General features: G+C 40.0%; 1 protein-coding gene across 1 annotated transcript in view; it reads right to left on the bottom strand.

Moving 5' to 3' along the window:
* Window positions 1-17,497, bottom strand: part of GMDS (GDP-mannose 4,6-dehydratase) — a 699,766-nt gene that overhangs the window by 395,505 nt on the left and 286,764 nt on the right. The gene's annotated exons all lie outside the window — the stretch shown is intronic.

Genomic DNA, 17,497 nt, shown 5'->3' with positions numbered 1-17,497 from the left:
TCATGTACATAATATAAGGCAGGCTGAAACAAAGATTACAATACCTCTTGAGCCACAATATTGTCAATTGGGACCAGTAGAATTTCTGGCAAGAACAGTAGCGAACTAAGAGGACCCTTGTAAATCTCTTGCCGTTTTTAATTACGCAAGGCAATCGCTGTGTGCTGAAAGCAGATCTCTCCTCCACAATACCCTTTTGGTTGTGTTTAACTTCATTCTGCCTATGTATCAAGTCACTTATGCTAATACAGAAGGGAATGTCCCCATAAATGTAATAAAAAATTGGCCATACTGGCTAGACAATTCTACCGCTGTAACAGTGGCTGATTCCACGATATAATAGGTATAGATCTATGTTGGCTGTGTTATTTACTAGTTAAAAATGATCCCATATTGTTCCTCTCCCTACATCTTGCAACTCCTCAAGCCTTGCATTCTGGTAGATCTCTCCCCTACCTCCCAAGGTTAGTTTAGTGCATTTGTTTTATTTTCAGAATTTCTTACAAGGACCATTAGGTCCTGCCCCTACGTAGACAACACTGTTGGTTGTTTTTATGCAAAATAAATAAAACCATAAAAAAAAAAAAATTCTAAATGTATCCTAGGACATAGAAAATCTATACTTTGAGTTCACGTCCATCTTAATGAGCAATTTCACTAGAAGAGCACAACCTATGTCCTCAATATTTTCCATATGCAATTAGAAGTGCAGCCGCATGACAGACAAAACAGAACAAACAAGTCAATGGGTGAGAGCAGAGGGGAAAGCACACTGCCAAGAAGGCGCTAGCCTTTTGTAGTCAAAGATCCTGCCGATAGTAAATCAGAACATACTGATACATTTTGCTATACATGGTCAACAATGTCCAGTAAAATAATTCTTACTTTGTATAAAGCCAGCAATAAGAGAACTGCTAATACAGTAAATATGAGAAAACTGCCAGAACTGTAAAAACATGAGAAATATGAGAAATTTAAAAGGCTGCCTGTAATTTGCTTTTGAGCTCTGTGCATATATCAGAGAATAATGCCATCAACTGAATAATGTTATCAAGAAAGATTTATTTTAATGGCCAAAAAAAACAGAATGAAAAAAATATATATTTATTTAATACATTGAAAAACCAAGGTGGTCTAAGTGGCATATACATGGTATATCTTTTTAGACATTACACCTTCAAATTATTCAAAACAAGGAAAAATTGTGATTACAACCCAAGAAGCAGCTGCGTTTTCCCATTGTCACATTTTCAAATGTAGGAATTTCTAGTTAAATAACATTTTAAATATTTTTATCACTACTAAGGATTCTTTTAGTATTAGTCAGTTGACAAATGTTTAAGAACAAACTGATTAGCATCCAACAACTAATCACTAAATCAGTTATATTTGTCTTTAAAGTGGATGTAAATCCACTCTAATCCCTTCTAAACTACTGCAATAGTGGTCATCTATAATAATATACATGCCTCCCGCATGTATCCTTACCCGTCAAATGTCTCCCCTCTGAGACCTGAAAAACTACAAATTCTATGATCAACATCCAGTCAAAACCCAGGAAAGTCAACACATGACTTTAGCATGCCAAGGTGTGGAGCAGCCAATCCTGGGAGAGCTGGAGAAGAAAGGGATCTTAACACAGAATGCCTCTGAAACCCATGCATGAGATATGTAAATCACCTGTCACTCACAGCAAGGGGGAGAAACTGACTGCTAATTCTCTGTCAGTTTTTATCTCACTGAAAAAAAGATGAGGACTGCTCAGAGCTGGATGGACTCTTCATGGCAAGACTGGGCACATTTTGTTTGTGTTTTACATCCTTCCTGCCCAAGTCAGCTTTCAGCGCTGTCGAAATTTGAATGGCAATTGCGCGGTCATACTACACGGTACCCAAACAAAATTTGTATAATTTTGTTCCCACACATAGAGCTTTATTTTGGTGGTATTTGATCAAGGCTGCATTTTTTTTTTTTTTGTTAATTTAGCAAAAAATACTAAAACATCCCTGGTGGTCCTGGCAGCATACTGGTGGTTCTGCGCAGGCATCTGAGGGGGGCTGCGCTAACAATCAGCACAGACCCCCCCACTGTCAGAGAGCAGCTGATCGGCTCTCCTCTACTCGCATCGGTCAGAAAAAAGCAGATCAACGGCTCTTCCGGTTTATATCGTGATCAGCTGTGATTGGACATGGCTGTTCATGTGGTAAATAGCCTCCATCAGAGGCTCTTTACTGAGGTCGGTCTATCGGTGTGTCAGACTGACACACCACACCACCGATCACTGTGATGTGTGCCCCCACGGGCGTGCAGCAGCTGTTATCTTGCTGGACATCATATGACACCAAGTCAGGATAACAACCACCGCACGGCCGTCATTATGCTAAAGGCGGGGCGGGAAGTGGTTAAAGACAAGCTCATCTTGCTTAGTTTCATATTCTGTTATTGCAGAGAATTATTAACAATACAGTGTCATCTAGAGTTAATAGCAAATCCATTCCACTTTTTAGGTTTCTAAAATAGTTCAAAAAAGGGGGTACACCAGAAAGCTTGTCCTGAACATTTGGATGTTCATGCAAATAAGAAAAAAAATGCATCACTGACGGTACTCAATTGTTCTTGTTGCAAGTGCACTAATACAGCTACAATCCCCTCTAATATTTAACACTCAAATTGCAAATACAAACTAGATCTTCAGCTTTTCCCCTTCAAGTTTTACTTAACCAACAGTAAAATCAGTATGTATATGCAGTAAAGCATGCTTTTTATACTCCCTAGGGAACCTAAGGGGTTAATCCTCTGCAATTTGTAAAAAGGCGGTTTGATCTGGTCTTCTGATACTCCTATTCTTCCAATGTCCCCAATCCATCTTGGAGTCAGTTTGCTCAGTTTGGGGTGTATTGCTAGAGTTTTCTTTTTTTGGGAGGCTGCATGTGATCAGCACATTGCTGATCAGCTCTGTCCAGATGATCAGGGGTCCTGCAGCTATTTAGAAGTTTATTTACTAAAATAATCGCATTTCCATGTTCGGTGTACCGTGGGAGATCAGATATAGTGAATGCAGGGTCCTGGTTTTAGCAACACTTTAAAACACAAAGAATCAGTAGAGTAAATATTTCACAGGCAGTGGAAATAATTGTTGCTGGCTCTCAAGTTTCCTTACCTGCTGTTTTTCAGTCAACAAGCATAACATGCATCATAAGTCAGATTCCTTCCTATAGGTTTGGTTACTGAGGCAACCGGGTAATACAATAAATACAGGTGCAAACATCTGACATTTAACACATTCCTAATTAGTCTCTGCTAAATTCCCTTTTATAAAACACACCAATGCCCGTGCAAAATATGTAAAATAATTTTTCTAGATCACAAACCGGACACTGAAAAATAGGAAACTCATCAAAATGTGAATATTTTGTAAGGCATACCACCTAAAATATGTAATAGACCAAAGCTTAAAAAAAAAAAAAACTAGTAGAGATCTTTCCGACTGCTGGCTTCGAAAGCCTGCCGGAAATGTGCGCATGCATCGCACCGTTCCGCGCGCATGCGCTGGAGTGATGTCATTGTCGCTCCGGCCAGTCACAGCGCGGGAGCAGCGATACCCGGAAGTCTTTCTGGGTATCATGGTGGCGACGGAGAACGTGTCCGAGGACCGATGCGGGGGCTTCGATCTAAGGTAAGTAATTGATAATGAGCTAGTAATGCTAGTCATACTAGCTCATTATGCCTTTGCCTTGCAGGTTTTTTTTTTTTATGGTATACAACCGCTTTAATCACCCAAGTGCATGACTCACGTTTTAGTAAATAAGTGGCCACCAATGTTACCAGCTATTAGGAGTGCTTTTAGGATCACTGTCCCCTACTGTTTAAGTAGTCTCATAGGTCAGTGGTTCAACCCCAGTCCTCAAGTACCCCCAACAGGCCATTTTTGCAGGTTTTCCTTCATCTTGCACAGGTGCTTGAAATCAGAGTCAATGGCTTGGTATTTTGGACAGCTATTTTAGCCAAGAGAAATTCCAAAACCTGTTGGAGGTACTTAAGGACTGAGGTTGTGAACCACGGTCAAAAGTTAGTGGAAATATGGGTAAAGCAGTAGTGGTTAGTGGCAATATGGTTAACTCCATTTAGGATGCCAATTACCCACAGTTCAAACTGCTGAGTAGCAAAGAGACATCATTAGGGTCTCGTTCACATCACATATGTAAAAAAAATGCAGATTTGACTTGTGCAGAAAAAGATTGTTCACAGTATGTGCAGAGACCCGCATGTCTCAAAAATTCTCTGTAAGAACACCGAGAAAACAATTGTTTTCTTTGTACTCTGTTCACACACAAAGTTAGCTGTGTGTTTTTCTGTGCAGAAATATGCAACATAAAAGCCTCTGAAAGGGCACAAAGAAAACAATTGTTTTCCATGAGCCTTGTTCACGCCATACTGTTGATGTAGTTTGAGTTTTTGTGTGTAGAAAAATGCATGAATGTTGTATATTTCTGTACGAAAAAAACAGCATTGGGGTGTGAATGGGAAAAATAGAAAATCTCTGGAGTGTGTGAAAGATCTACGCACTGAAAAGGCAGCTTGTATAAAAAGTTATAGTCGGGTTGACAAAACAAGTCTAATTCAACCAAAGAAATAAGAAAAAGAAAAAGGAAGAAAGCATACAATCCCATATACACTATCCTATACCCACAGTTGATTCAGAGGAAAGTGAAAAACCCCAGAAAAGCATGATCCAATTTGGTACAGCAGGAGAAAAAATACCTTCCTTCCAACTTTATATATAAAAAAATTAGCATCACCTCTGGATGGAGTCTAATCCAAATTTTCACAGCTCTTACTGTGAAGAAACCTTTCCAGATATGGAGATTAAATCTAATTTCCTCTAGGCGTAACGAGTGCCCCCTTTTCCTCTATAGAGTGAAAGTGAACAACACCAAGGTCACTATATGGACCCCTTATGTATTTGTACATGTTGATCATATCCTCCCCCCCCCCCAATCCCCTCATCTCATAAGAGATGCAGTTCCTTTAATCTTTACTCATAGCTGAACTCCATGCCTCTTAGTTTCGTTTCCCTTCTCTCCAGTTCACCGATATAGTTTTTGAGAACTGGTGCCCAGAACTGAACTGCATATCCCAGATGATATCTCTTTCTGGATTCCATATCTTTAATACAAAAAAGGACTTTGCTTCTTTCGGAAACCGCAGCTTGACATTGCATGCCATTATTAATCTTATGATCTACCCAAACACCCCAAAAGCCTTCTCCACTATGGATTCCCCCAGTTGTACTCCCCCTAGTATGTATGATGCATGCATATGCTTGCCCGCCCCCCAGTGCATAAATTTACATCAAAATTAAAAATCATTTGCCACATAGTTGCCCGACAGATGTGAACCTAGCCTCAATATCCCATTTTGAAGTTGATGCCCTACATACATTGGTATCAAACACTGAGAAAAGGTCCAACCTCTATAGACTTTATAAACAAGAACAGCACTTCCTCATAGAACGATTTTAGTTTAATCAATTTGATAGCATAAAAAATAAAAAAAATGGATAGTGCTTCATATTTAAATACATTGAGCTAAATGATACAGACAGTATACAGTGTTATGTTGGTCCAATATTGGAAATGCATTAGGTTTCTGTATTTGTTTTTAGTAATAAAAGATGGACTCCAACTTCCCTGCGGTTCTCATGACAAAATGCAATGACAATGTTTTATTATCAGAAATATAAATGCATTTATGTGGTTCTCTAGAGCAGCAGTCTCCAAAAGGTGTCTCTTTGCTTGCCTTTATCTGGCCCTTGAAGCACAATTCCATTCACCGACACAAAAAAATGGGGCGAAATTCCACCCATCGACACCGATGGGGCAAAATTCCTTCCACTGATACAAACTGGGCAAAATTACTTTCATTGACACCAACGATGGGGAAAAATTCCTCCCACTAGCACCAAACATAGGACGTGGTTTGCTCCCAATGAACACCATGACATTCTACTCCCACTGGCTTTAGTCCAACCCCCTAAAGCATGAAGGGCCACAAAACAGGTCCTTTGTAAATTTGAGACCACTGCTGTAAAAGAAATTGCAGTTTCACAGTGGACTTAATTATTCAGTTATAAGAAATTTACACAATGTGATTTAAAGGAAACTTGTGCCAGGAGAAACACAGCTTGGCACTGCAGACCTCCTTACCTTTGCCTGGCTATTATGCAACTCATTACAAACCTTTTCTAAATTGCTGAAAGAAAGTTGTTGCAAAAGAAGTCAGAGCGCTTGATGTGTATATATTTGTTCTGGGTCAGTGATATTGTATTTAAACCATTAAAAATGTTTTGTCTTGATTGAATGATTAAATAGATATGGGGGGGGGGGGGGGTGTACCGCCATCCTTAGAATGGAGAAAGGGAGTGAGATTGTCTGGGGCTACTCCAAAAACATTGCCCCACGGTGAGGAACACCCTGCAAAGCACACAAAAAGGGGCAAAAACATGGTAAATCACAGACAGCACCACCTGCACATTTGGGGGGCTCAGGCCCCAATGGTGGTACACTGCACCCCACTTTACATAACATTCCTAAATTACTGGAATCCAACACCCAAAAACTTTCCTAATCCTTAATCCCTTTTCCTAAAACTTTTTTAGCACCAACTCCTCCAGCACTTACCCGACAGGGAAGTCTGGATGCGTTCGTTAAAAAAAAAAAAAAACCCAATGCCAAGGACATCCCAGAATTTACTCCTTTAGATCAGATTAACACTGCGCAAACTCTTAATATCATAAATCTTACACCTACTGTTTTGACCCCTGAGGAAGAATATGTTCTACAGTTAGGTCTGGGAATTTGCATCCATAAACATTTACAAAACCTTTATCTCTGTGGCCGCAATTTGACCAATAGATTCATCTTTGACAAGGATAGGCAAAAACTGAACCTAGAAAAAGAACTGGCAAACAGCTTACTGAGGAGAAACAGGAAGTGAGAAATTCAAAGGAAAAAAAAGACATTTAGAAGGGAAATTGATGGAAAATGTAAGTGAACCAACAATGCACTAGCTTAAAGGAACCTATTTAGAAAATAAACATACCTTTACAACCCCTTTAATACTCCAAAAAATTATTGATAATTTAATAAAAATACCAATTTCGAATACGCCTGACATTGCAATTATGAGATTGTATCTTTCTATAGATGTTTATGGTCGACTCCTCTTGAAGAATTGACATTTGTCGCAAAACATGTAGAGGATAATGTTTGAACTTACATCTTTGTGTCACCACATGCCAGTGGGGGTTTACTAAGTGTGGACTAAATTGAACCTTTTGCAACAACCATCCTTTATGTATTGTTGTACTTAATGTGTTTCTTTATGAAAATTTGTCTTAATAAATGTACATTTTTATAATTATCTTGTTCTAATCCCTGGGTACCGAGATAGTCAACACTATTGGTGTCATAGGGTAATGTTTTTGGAGTAACCCCAGACAACCCCACTCCCTTTCTCTATAGCAGCCTCCATACTTCACTTAGTACAGATTTCCTTTAATGGATGCTTCAATATACACCAAGACTGAGTTGGTAGACCATATATTGTATACATGTTTATAATCCTGTGATTGATATTTTTCTTTTTGCACCAGTAGTAGTTGTCTGCCAGAAAGGAAGGACTCAGAATAAACAAACACTTAACCTGGAAATCAGTTTCAGAATTGGGTCCTTTTTTCTAATAAAAAAATAAAAACTGGTGTGGTAGTTTCATTACAATAACCTCAGTAGAAGGAAATACAGTATTATAACAAGCCAAAGTTTTTGTTACTCAAAGAACTCATCCCAACTGAACTTTTCATCCTTCCTAAAAATATAGCTGTTGAGCACAGGATGCAAAGAAATCTCATTCCCACTTGAACGCACATAAAGCAACATGATTTTTTCAAATCGGTTTTCATCACAGATGGATCAGGTAAATTTCTTTAATGCAGAACTTGAGGCTTTTGGCAATATTGTTATAGGCAAAGTTAACCGATTCCCATCTGAGATCCAGTATATACACACACACATAATATATGATAATAAGATATATAGATATAGATATATTTTTTTCATTCCATACATACTTGGACATGGGCACAATTTGTTTTTTTCCGGTATTTACCAAAGCATATACCAAGCATTTACCAAAGCTATAGTTATATAAAGCATATGGGCTGAAAGCGCACACTCCGGTTTAATTTGAGGGTATTTACATCCAAAATTGGAGGAAGGGTTTATGAATTACAGCCCTTAAGAATAGCCATCCCTACTGTTTCAAGGGGCCAAAAGTAAGTGGACATAGCCGTTTCATGGGCAGGGGTGGGCCAATTCTTCATCAATTAAGCAGGTAAAAGGTCTGGAGTTGGTTTTAAGTATTGCATTTGGAATCTATTGCTGTACATCATGCGTTCAAAGGAGCAGTCTATGCAAGTGAAACAGGCCATTGTAAAGCTTCAAAAAAACGAAACAAATCCATCAGAGAAATAGCAACATTAGGAGTGGCCAAATCAACAATTTGGTACATCCTGAGGAAAGAACAATGCACTGGTTAGCTCAGCAACATAAGGCCTGGACATCCACAGAAGACAACAGTGGTGGATGATCACAGGATTCACTCTATGGTAAATTAAAACCCATACACAACACCAGAAAAAGTGAAGGACACTGTCCAGGGGGTGGGCATAACATTGTCAAAGTCTACAATCAAGAGAAGACTTCACAAGAGCAAATAGAGGGTTCACTACAAGGTGCAAACCATAAGCATGAAGAATCGTTTAGGGGGGGTCATCGTTTAGGGTGGGGGGGGGTCATGATTTAGGGTGGGGGGGAGGTCATCGTTTAGGGGGGGGGGTCATCGTTTAGGGTGGGAGGTCATCGTTTAGGGGGGGAGGTCATCGTTTGGGGGGGGAGGTCATCGTTTAGGGGGGGAGGTCATCGTTTAGGGGGGGGAGGTCATCGTTTAGGGGGGGGGGGGGAAGAGGTCATCGTTTAGGGTGGGGGAGGTGGGAAAAGGGTGTCATCGTTAAGGAGAGGCATTATTGGGGATGGAGAGGGGTGTTAAGGTTTAGGGTTGTTTGTATATGCAGGAAGGGAGGGGGGTCTTTGAGAAACCACACACTGCCAATCACTGCACTAAAACACTCAACAGACCTGCCCTCCAAAAAGTTCTGCAGCAGCAAAGCCTGGCTCAGTGCAGGACACACTACTTACCAGGCAGATCTGTCACTCACGCAGCTGCCCAAAGAGGAGCCAGAGGAGAAGCACATTGCCGGGAGGACATAAAAAAAACTGAGCTGGCATGAGAGGGGGTGGGTCCAAGGCGGGAAGGGAAATCCCAACTGAAAGCGGAAACGTAATCAAGTGGGGCCACCACATCCTTAAATGATTGCTTGCATTCTTTTGTATACATTTGATTTAATCCGTCAGAGGGGGAATGCCGCTGACAGATGAAATACCTGAAACCGATACCTTCAGGTTTGGCCATTGATGCATTTGCACGAGTACTGATACTCGGCAACCCCAATATATATACACACACACACAGCTTTTTTTCACAGAAAATGGGTGCAGGAACTCAACCACGACCCCGTTGAGATTTCACAAACAGTAGGAGGGTCTTAAAGGGGCATTGAATACCAGAATTGCATTACATACAGAGTTTAGGGGGTTACACACAGAGCTGTCACTTGTAAACACAGAAACCAGACTTCTGTGTTTACAAGCGATTGTGGTGAGCAGGCACCAAAGGGTCTGAGCCAGAGGTGGTGGAACCAAGTTGCCCCCTGAAAAAAAGGTAGGTATGTAGGTAGGTATAGATATAGATATAGATATATAGATATAGATATAGATATATATATTTATTTAAAACCACTAGACAGGGCTTTAAAGAGAATTCTTTTAGTGTGCCTTTTTAACTGCTGTGTGATAATTTTCCTGGAATCTTGAATACTGAGATGGTGATCCACGGTCACAGTTTATATCTGGTCTTGTTTATATTTTTGGAATTTTTTTTTTTTTTTTTTTTTTTATATACATTTCATAAAAATACATTTAGAGCAAACATCACTGCTATTGAAAACAGAAGTTCATTATGATATTCTTCAGTTAATTGTTAAAGCAAGCAATGTATTGTGGTTGTAAAACAAACCCAGATATTAATTATTCCTGCTGATCACTTGCTCTTTATACTTGTAGTTTCTTCAGGAGATGCTCGACTCAGTTCACCCAATACACAGACATTACTTAATATCTGCATTGATGATTAACCAAAGTTCTTATCCTTCATTGTGCGGAGGTTATTCAGTGCCACAGTTAGCTGAGAGAACCAAGGAATTGGTGTAAGGGTAAACTGAGAACCAATACTCCTAAATTGACACTTTATATTTTAGAAATAGTATATGAAAAGGAAATATGGGACCACCATTTTTAAAAAGGGGATAACCACAGATTGAACAAAAAAGTCTTTGGCACCGTATATGTATCCCAATTATGGTATTTGGTACATTACCATATTTTCCGGCAAATAAGACGACCTTTTGGATGCAAAAAAATGCATCCAAAGTCGGGGGGTCGTCTTATACGCCGATACCTGTCTCCGTCAGGCTGGGGGCATCCATGATTTAAAAGCCGCGCCTCCTCCTCAGACTGTTCCGCGATAGGCGGAACACTAATTTTTCCAGCAGGGCCTCTGTTCAGTGTTCCGCCTATCATGGATGCCTTCTCATCCTCGGACGAGAGGACATCCATGATAGGCGGAACACTGAACAGAGGCCCTGCTGGGAAAATTAGGGTTCCGCCTATCACGGAACAGTCTGAGGAGGAGGTGCGGCTTTTGAATCATGGATGCCCGCAGCCTGGAAGCCAAAATCTGAAAAGAAAGTAAGGTAGGGAGATCGTCTTGGCCGGCACAGTGGAGGCATGTAATGGCACAGTGGAGGCATGTAATGTAATGGCACAGTGAGATCTGAAAAAAGCCTATTTGTCAGCGGTTGTTCTGGCTACCCCTTCACTTCCAAAAAGACTAGCAGGAAGGGGGTAGTCTTATACGGCGAGTATATCCCAAAACCAATTATTTTTTCCCAGAAAAATAGGGGGTTGTCTTATACGCCGGCAAATACGGTAATAAAGAAAAATATAATCATGGTGATGAGAAAACTTTACTGTAGAATGTCTTTTGCACAAGGAAGACCATTCCATTAATCTCAGCTCTGGGTAGGCCCCAGGGTGCTGCACCACCTTTTATCTTGTATCTGAGACTCGACCCAATACTTGTCACCTCCACAAAAATAAAATATTCTTACAACAGTATTTTCCATATGTTAAAGCAGATGATATAATGAGGACAGGAAATAGGAGTGCAACTTCATTCCACCTTGTGAAGGCTTGGCAATGGAGCAAAACCAGATTGGTAGAAAGCTATAGAAAACTGGCATGTGACTAAACTTTCCTACATCTACACAACGGAAACATGAAGGTTAGTTGGGATTGCATTTAAGTTATAGGACCAGCCTATGCCAAATAAAAGCTAAAATCTGCCACATTCCTGTTTTATTATAATATAATTTATACTGCAAACTAAAAATTTGATGTAGATATGAGACGGCTATAATATATATTTAGTGGACACAATTTTCCAGTCATTCAAGCCATCGACCTACTCGCTCTACAAATCTGCATATAAAGTATCCAAAAAAGGTGTTCAAAACACACAACTTGTGTCAAAAGATAATAGAAGAATTAGGATTTAAGACTATTTCTTCTCAGAAAAGCAGGGGTTAAAAACATCTCCATTGGTGTTTAAGGAATTTCCCCCTGCTAACTAAAATAATCTGCATATGATGCATCACCCTATACGACCACAGTTATCATTTGATCTGAGAATAATGTGTCACAACTAATCCCCAATCTAGGAGCAGAACTGCAACTTCAAAGCACTTCTAAATATGTCTGGGTTAAATATAGAAGTTTTACATGCCGCAGTGAATCTATTTACAATGTTGGCAAATGCTGGTTCTGAAACTAAGGTCACGAAAAGACCAAGTTTCTTTAGGGAAATGCTGCCTGTGGGAAGAGATGACATCCTCCAGTGAAATGATTGATTCTGTAAAAATATTGTAGATTAGTATAAAAAGACAATTAGCAGTTTTAAGACAAAATTTGTCGGTTAAATACAATGGGCCAGATCCACAAAGAACTTACGCCGGCGTATCTATTGATACGCCGCGCAAGTTCTACGATGCCCCGTCGTATCTTTGTTTTGTATCCACAAAACAAGATACGACAATGTGGGCTCGATCTGACTGACGTACGTCTTAGTACGCCGTCGGATCTTGGGTGCATATTTACGCTGGCCGCTAGGTGGCGCTTCCGTTGATTTCTGCGTAGAGTATGCAAATTAGCTAGATACGCTGATCCTCAAACGTACGTCCGCCCGGCGCATTTTTTTACGTTGTTTGCGCAAGGCTTTTTTCGGCATAACGTTACCCCTGGGTCTATGAGGCGTACGCAATGTTAAGTATGGACGTCGGGACAGCGTCGAATTTTTCGTTGATTGCGTAAAACGTTCACGAATAGGGCTTTGCCTAAATTAGGTTCACGTCGAAAGCATTGACTATTTGCGACGTGATTTTGAGCATGCGCACTGGGATACCCCCACGGACGGTGCATGCGCCGTTCAAAAAAAAACGTCATTTACGTGGGGTCAAGATGAACATAAAACACGCCCACATCTTAGTCATTTGAATTGCGCGCCCTTACGCCGACACATTTACACTACGCCGCAACTTACGGCGCAAATTCTTTCTGGATATGGAAACTACGCTCTAAGTTACGGCGGCGTAGTGTATCCGAGATACGCTACACCTGCCTAAAGATAGGCAAATCTTTGTGAATCTGGCCCAATGTTCAGGCCATGCATGCTCTACTGCAGTTCATAAAATAAAATGGGTTTAGGCAAATTAGAGTAGAAATTCATTGTCCAATTCAAATACATATTTTCTGGATATATTTCTACTTTCAGTGCAGTGGCTGCACCCATTGTACTAGTTATATTACATTACATTATATAACATTAGGGAAGGGGAAAGAAGATAAGTGCAAGATTTCAAATGTATTTAATACTCCGGGGAAAAAACCTCAATAAAAATCCATTACCAAAAGTATAGGGACACTTTTACACGCACATGAACTTGAACAGCACCCCCGACTTAGTCCGTAGGGTTCAATATTGAGTTGGAGTGTCTCCATAGGAATGTTTGACTATTCTTCCAGAAGCACATTTGTGAGGTCAGGCACTGATGTTGGACGAGAACACCTGGCTCGCAGACTCCACTTTAATTCATCCCAAAGGTGTTCCATCGGCTTGAGGTCAGGACTCTGCAGGCAAGCAAAGTTCCTTCACCCCCAGACCTGCTCATCCATGTCTTTATGGTAGATGGGGGATTATGGTGTGGGGTTGTTTTTCCAGGGGTTGGGTTTGGATTTAGTCCTTAGTTCCAGTGAAAGGAACTCAAGGTGTCAGCAAGACATTTTGGACCTTTTCATGCTCCCAACTTTGTGGGAACAATTTGGGCATTGTCAAGATGGCCTTCATGGCCTTGTTCCAACATGACTGCGAACCAGTACACAAACAAGGTCCATAAAGACATGGATGAGCGAGTTTGGGGTGGAGGAACTTGACTGGAATGCACATAATCCTGACCTCAGTCCAATAGAACACCTTTGGGATAAATTAGGGTGGAGACTGCAAGCCAGGCTCTCTCCTTCACATCAATGTCTGACCTTGCATGCGCTTCTGGAAGAATGTTCAAACATTCCTCTAGACACTCCTAAACCTTGTGGCCAGCCTTTCCAGATAATTTAAGCGGTTATAACTGCAAAGGGTGGGCCAACACAATATTGAACCCTACGGACTAAGACTGGGTTGCCATTAAAATTCATATGCATGTAAAGGCAGGTGTCCTAATACTTTTGGCAATAGCGTATATCGTTCAATAGCAACAAAGGATATAAGGCTTGATTCACACTAGTGCCCTGTGCGATATTGCAGTGCAAATCACATGCAATGTCCGTGCAACGCGATTTCAGCAATACAGACAGTATGGACGATATCGGACCGCATTTGGACCAAACACGCACAGGACCCTTTTTTGGTCTCCACCAGAATCGGATCCCATGAGGGTCTTGTTAATTTTGTATGACACTCCCCAGTGTGTGTATATATATATATACACACACACACACACATATACACTACACACAAACTATATATATATATATATATATATATATATATATATATATATATATATATATATATATATATATATATATATATATACATATATATACACACACACACACACACACATATATACATATACACACACATACATATACACACACACATTATATATATATTATACACACACACACACACACACACACACACACATATATACACACACTTTTTCAATTTTATATCATTCTCTATACTGTGACTTGTACTACATAACTTGCTTTGGTTTTTGCCCAGAAGAGCCGATACAAGACTATTCATCCTGTACAAAGGAGAGAACTCCTGCACAAGGGCAACTTGATTAATGCACAGATCAGGAAACAATATCTAGATTCAAGAATATATATGCCTCTTGTATTTAGCCAATATTGGATCATCCTGGAGTTCAGCTTTCACAAAGTATAATGTACTTTTATAAAGTGTAGCAGCACAAGTAAAAAACAGAACATCCAAGGGATAAAAAGATTTGACCTGAAACAATCATTTGACAATTTAGGTTATAGGGAGCTGTGACAAAAGTCACCAGTACTGCGAAAAAAAAAAAAAAAATGTAAAGTGTTACGTCTTGCTGCCATCTTTGCTTAGGCATGACACACAACATGGCACCTAGAATTGAGTCCCCCTACCACAAAACGGTCATTTATCCTGAACTCTCCTATTCAATCAAAAATCCTGTTCGAACCACCCAGGCAGTCCACATCCCAGGGTTTACTATACATTCACATCTGGAATCCTCATCACACCGCTATATTGATCCTCAAATGATCTCTTCTCTGGATTAGTAATACAAACTGTTGTTGTGTTGGGATTCTGCGGCAGCATAATGAGTTTTGCTTGTATGGAGTTCTTGCTCTCAGCGCTGGACAGAAATGCAGATCTCATTATGCAAACAGTAATTCAATGAATACTGCAATACTACAGGCATCTCTATAAAAAGGTGATGACACAATGACACCCATTTACTGGCAGGTCTTGTATCACTACAGATATAACAAAACTCACATCCTGAAATGTTTAAAGCAATTTGTACCAAGGAGAATGCCGTTACATTTAGAAACACTATTCGGGCCTTATACTTTTTAGAGAGATGCATAATATCTAAAAGACTATTTACTATGCACATTGCTTTAGGCCACACAATGTTTTACATATGTTTGCTGCAGGCATAAATTGGCTCAACATCAGGCAAATGGGTAGTACACTTCATTCCACTTTAGTTCCTATGTCACCAGAACAAAAAGAAATACAATTACAATTTATAACAAGGCTATCATAACTTAATTATGTAGGTTGCCTTTCTACACCTTTTGAAAATACTAGGTTGCCAGACTGTTCAACTGCCTTTATGGATTCAATCATTTTTAATGTGCTGACCTGAAATCAGCGAGCAAATCAGGACCGCCAATGTCTTTATTTACTTGTTCAAGATCAGAGATATGCAATTAGCAGACCTCCAGCTGTTGCAGAACTACAAGTCCCATGAGGCATAGCATGACTGACAGCCACAAGCATGACACCCAGGGGCATGATGGGACTTGTAGTTTTGCAACAGCTCGAGGTCCGCCAATTGCTCATCCATGTTCTAGATCAGTGAAAATGAGGCATGACAACTGCAGATCCATGTTACTCCTATGACAAGTTTCCATTAAAGTTTTATTCAACTCCATCCCCCCACCCAAGAATTACAGAATTAAGGTTTGAAAAGGTTTTCCTTCTGTCAGTTTCACCTGGTACTCTAATAGCTGGGCCCCTCCATCAGGAAAACAAGTGGCTCGTCAGCTGTCGGTGTACTATGGAGCCACACTTTCATGGACGCTTCTGGCGACAGCAATAAATGCAGATGCAAGGACACTGCGCCAACATGCACAGGAGGGTTTTCCTACAAGGACAGTTCAGTCACTTCTCTTGGAGGAGCAGAGGGGTATGCTCTGGTGACTTTTTTGGCTGTGTGTGCACAGGCAGTGTCCTCACACATTGACCCAACTACACATGTACAATGAATGATGGGTCATATAGTTACACGTAGTATTCAATCAGGCAATTGGGAAGCATGTTGTGTACGCTACCCAGAGGTTTGGGGAAGCAGTGCAGAGTTATCCGGAGCAGTTTTTTAAATGCTATGAATTGTAAGTGTTTGGCTTTTTCAGATCCAATCATAAAAAGTGTAGGCTTTAATGCTGATAAAGTGAATTTACAGTGACCGTTTCAGACCGCTTACCATTTTCTTTCTAGAATGCACTGTAACAGTCACATTGTCACTTTACCTCTTCTCTCCCTTTCGCTGCATGGAGATAATTTGTGGAAAGAAGCCTATGCAACCTCAGCAGTGGATTGAATGACTCCAAACCCCTACTCCTGTAAACAGATGCAACACATTTTATCTAGGTGGATGATGCATTTTCACTTTGCACCATAAGCACTGAAGGCAGTCATCACTAGATCAGTCTCACTGGTGCACACGTGTAAATTTCAACACTACCATTTACATCAGTTGCAAGCATTTCTATGTGTGTCAACACTTCACAATGCATTTCAAGATGCAATTTTGAATGTGTTGTGGTGAATTTGGTCTTAATTACAAGAGAATAGTTTTCTCTAAAAAAAAGGTTGCATTTTGTGTGCTCAGGACTGCTACAGAAATACAAATACAGCCCAAGGTGTTCACTTTTTACAGCACCTCAGAAAACTTTTATGGCCTTATTAACTACCCTGTTTTATGAAGCTCTCAGAATTAATTTTATTTTTAATGGATATTATTTAACAACTGCATGCTTCAAATAAAGTTTGAAATGTGTGGCATACTGCCAAGATGCCAATCACTTTCATTTATACGGCCTTGAAAATAATAGCCAAGCCATTTTATGTGGTTTTCATGACAGGCATTCACTGAAACAAGCAAAGAAACAAGCAATGGCAAAATCTCAATTCCTGCCAATAATTTGCATTATATTTTCACATTGCATCATGCTGCTTGGGGCTGGCAAATTTGTATAAGCTTAAAAATCTAGAGATTTAAAAAAAAATGACATGCGACACTAGTGAGCACTAATTTGCAGCCGTAACAGTAGTCTAATTAGATCTGTTTTACTGTGGAGTAATTAAACTATATGTAAAATGCAACATTTGGGTCACGTAAAACTTAAGTTTTTTGTCATTT

Source organism: Rana temporaria, chromosome 5 (genome assembly GCF_905171775.1).
Source record: "Rana temporaria chromosome 5, aRanTem1.1, whole genome shotgun sequence".
Lineage (NCBI taxonomy): Eukaryota > Metazoa > Chordata > Amphibia > Anura > Ranidae > Rana > Rana temporaria.
This window is presented reverse-complemented; position numbering and strand designations above follow the sequence as displayed.